Source organism: Nyctereutes procyonoides, unplaced genomic scaffold (assembly GCF_905146905.1).
Source record: "Nyctereutes procyonoides isolate TBG_1078 unplaced genomic scaffold, NYPRO_anot_genome, whole genome shotgun sequence".
Classification (NCBI taxonomy): Eukaryota; Metazoa; Chordata; class Mammalia; order Carnivora; family Canidae; genus Nyctereutes; species Nyctereutes procyonoides.
In genome coordinates, this window is record NW_026575122.1 from 740,884 (window position 1) to 744,959 (window position 4,076).

At 36.7% G+C, this 4,076-nt stretch overlaps 1 pseudogene; it reads left to right on the forward strand.

Moving 5' to 3' along the window:
* Positions 1-3,055: 3,055 nt before the first annotated feature.
* LOC129516761 (peptidyl-prolyl cis-trans isomerase A-like) lies at positions 3,056-3,532 on the forward strand (annotated as a pseudogene).
* Positions 3,533-4,076: the final 544 nt, after the last annotated feature.

Consider the following 4,076-nt stretch of genomic DNA (forward strand, 5'->3'; position numbering starts at 1 on the left):
GAGTTAACCCTACCAATCTTTGCCTTTGCTTAAGCCCGTCTCTCTGGATTATTGTTCATGCACCAGCATGACACCCAATCTTTTATCATTTCCTAGTTGAAAGCCCAATCACTAACAGACATTAGCAATATTGAATATTAATTATTTAAAGTCAACTTTAAACTGAATTCGGTCATTAATTTTTAAAATTGACGGAAGTCCATCAACGTCAAGTTTAAAGATGGCTTGCACATTAATACACCCTCTTGTTTCTCTTCTATTAGAAAGCTTATTTTTATGACTCAGATTTTAATTCACTCAAAGCTAACCACTTCCCCAACCCTGCCTATGTAAGTGGTTCATTACTAATCTGGAGATACGATGTACTCAAAAATGTTTGTGCTAGAAAAATTTTATCTTTGGATATTGGCTTTTTTCTTTTTCTCTCTCTGTGCTTTGAATGCTGTAATTCATATTTGAGTTTCTTTTCTTAACATTAGCACAGATTGTGTTCTTGAGCACATATTTTAGCTGTTATTTTTTTAAATAACTTTTTGCTTTTAAATGCAAACTGACAAAGTAATCTTAGATGTTTAATGAAACTATTGCCAGATTGTGAATCCTTATGGAGAAATGCACAAGTGAAGACAAAATATTTCAACATTTGTCATGAATGTTTGCTAATGAAGATGGCCTTTAAAATGTGAATAGCTTCAATTGCCTTTCATTTTTAAAATACATATTCAGCTAAAGAAAAACACGGTACTGTCCTTATTCTAGCAATCTTTTTTTTAAAATAAAATATGCATAAAAATTACCTATATTGTCATTTTTGGAGAAATGTTCCAACTGAGGTGTACTGCAGTCTTCTTGTTTGTCACAAATTTGCTTGAACACTAAAACATCATGCTTAATTTTTTCCCCAAGACAAATAAAAGCTATTAGTGGTAAAATTAAAATTGTCACAACTATATCATATCAGTATAATAATACTCAATATGAAGATTTTCCTTCCAAGGGTATCCTTTAGTAATTACCATGACTCTAATTTTTCTTTAATAAAGAACATTTTTGTGGCTCCCATAAATTCTTTTGAAAATCTTTGTTAAAGTGTTTTAAAATGCATTGTCAGATCTCCGTGGTATAGTATTTGCTATTTCTCTTTGATATTAAGATATATTGTGGCAATAGCTGGGATCCAAATGATTTATTATATTGTATTATAGGGAATTTATTATTTCTTATGACATAATTTGATAGAAACCTTGGTCTATTTTTTTTAAAGATCCCAGAGTACTATCTTTTCACTGTTATTGTTGTCCCTAATGAGTCCTTGTATTGTACCTAAAAGCTCGGTTAAACTTGGCATATTTTAGTTGTTGTTGTTGTTGTTGTTGTTGTTTTTTCATAAATGTGTGAGATTTGGCATATTCTGTTCATTTGAAAAAAAATCTTAGGAACAAATTTTGCATAATTGTGGATTCAGTAATGAACTGTAACTGTCAGTAGGGTTTGAGTTAGGAAGGCCATGATTGAAGCAATGAGAATGGTCTGCTAGACGCTTACATACCCGCATTTTAGGAAGCTTGGAAACCAGTCTGTTGCTACAAACACCACTATCTGTGTTATTAGAATACCGACTGGGAGTGTCAGATGGGAAAGGGCAGTTACTCTAGGAGTAGCTACTTCTCACGGAGTGGTGGACAGATACAGTCTCTAATTAAAATACCACGCCGTGTGGAATCCCTGCTTCTGTTCATGAACATTTCTCGTGCTGACCTTACTGGCTGCTAAACAAGCTAGATAAGACAGATGAAACGTTTGCGCCTGGGCATTGGTACAACAGGAAACACTGACTGCAAACCTTGAGAGAAGGTATAGATGAGATGAGAAGTAAAATTTCACTCGGCTTCTTAACTAGATGTGTTTTTAGACCACAGTACAAGAAGCGAGAATACAGGCAAAACTGGGCAATTCATCAAGATGAGGAGACGAAGAGAGGAGTTATTAGAGTCTGAGAAAACTGAAATTTGCAGGAGAGAAAAAAATAGAGTGAGATAACTACAAAGTGAAAAGAGAATCCTATTGAGTCTTTGACTCTTTACCGACCTGTACCTACACGATGCATGACTCCAGGAATCCAAGCAAGACAACTCTCAGGGAACTATAAATTGAATAATTCCCAGTGCTCACACAGAGCTGGGAATTATTTGCATTTCTTTCAGCCAAGTAGGATTCTGAATTAAGCATGCAAAGTCAAGCATCCAATACAAAATTACTAGACATATGGAAATTTTCAAATGTGACCCATAACCAAGGAAGAAAATCAGTTAACAGAAAAAGACCTAGAAATAATAGACATCATGGGATTTGAAAGCAAGACTTTTAAATATTTATTATGAGTATAATAAAAATGCTCAAGGATGTAGAGGAGAAAAGAAGATAATTAGGAGAGAAATGGCTTTCATAGAACAGAACAGAAAGAATTTTTCCAAATTGTAAATGTAATAGCTAAGGTACAAAATTCACTGGATGAATTTTGCATAAAATAATGTAAAACACTGGTGGAAAAAAAATGGAGGCGTGGAGAACTTAAAGGACAGTTTAGGCCAAAACACAAAGATAAAAAAAGAAAATGAACAGTATTAGCTATCTGTGTAGCAGTATCATATAGGCTAGCATATGTGCAATTGCAGTTCTAGAAAAAGAAGAGAGGGGAAGAAAACAATTCCAAGGAATAATATTTCCAAATTTGATAGATGCCATTAATCCACACACATAAAGAAAATAAAGAAAAAAAGGAAAAGCAAAGCTCAGTGAATCTCGTGTAGATTAATCACAGATATGACCATAGCAAGAAAAATTTTAATAAATTTTCTGAAATCCAGGGATAATAAGAAATTTAAATTTTGTTATAAAGCAGCCAGAGAGAAAAGAAACACAATACAAATGGGAAAACAAAGTTGATATACACAGCCATCTCATCAAAAATAGCGTGACCCAAATAATAGTGGCACAGTGGCCTTGTAGATGCTGCTACCTCAGAGCTCCTCCTGTGCCCAGCCATGGTCAACCCATGGTGTTCTCTGACATAACCTTGCATGGTAAGCCTGTGGGCTGATATCCTTTGGGCTGTTTCCAAACAAAGTTCCCAAGACATCAGAAAACCTTCTTGCTTGAGCACTGGGAAGTAAGGATTTGTTTATAAAGTTTACTGCTTTCACAGGATTATTCTGAGATTTAAGTGCAAGGGTGGTGACTTTACGTGTACTTCCCAGGGCAACAAGTCCATCTGTGGAGAGAAATTTAGTGATGAGAATTTCATCCTGAAGCATACGCATGTCCCGGCATCTTGTCCATGGCAAATGCTGAACCCAACACAGTCGGTTCCCAGGTTTTCATCTGCACTGCCAAGACTGAGTGGTTGGATGGCGAGCTTGTGGTCTTTAGCAAAGTGAAAGAGGGCATGGATATTGCGGACGCCATGGAGCACTTTGAATCCAGGAATGGCAAGATCAAGAAGATCACCATAGCTGATTGTGGACAAGTCTAATAAATTGGACTTGTGTGTTTTGTTGTTGCTTTAGATTTTATTTATTTATTCATGAGAGACACAGAGACAGAGGCAGAGACACAGGCAGAGGGAGAAGCAGGCTCTCTGTGGGGAGCCTGATGTGGGACTCGATCCCGGGACCCCGGGGTCACGCCCTGAGCTGAAAGCAGACGCTCAACCACTGAGCCACCCAGGTGCCCTGACTTGTATTTTTTTGAAACATCAGGCCATTCTTTCTATAGCCGAGGAGCACAACTCTTCACCTTCATCTGCTTGAAATAGCCTATAATCATTGTGCTCTCACTTCAGTTCAATGGCTTCCATATTTTCCTCATTCCCTCCAACTCTAGCTGGATTGCTGAGTTAAGGTCATGATCATGAAATAAAAACTAAGCAACAAAGAAAAGAATACTGGAAGAACATCTTCAAAGTGCTGAAAGAAAAAAATAATGTGCCAAACTACAAATTTCTACACAGTATAAATATTTAAAAGTGACTGTGTAGGGGGGCAGCCCAGGTGGCTCAGCGGTTTAGCACCACCTTC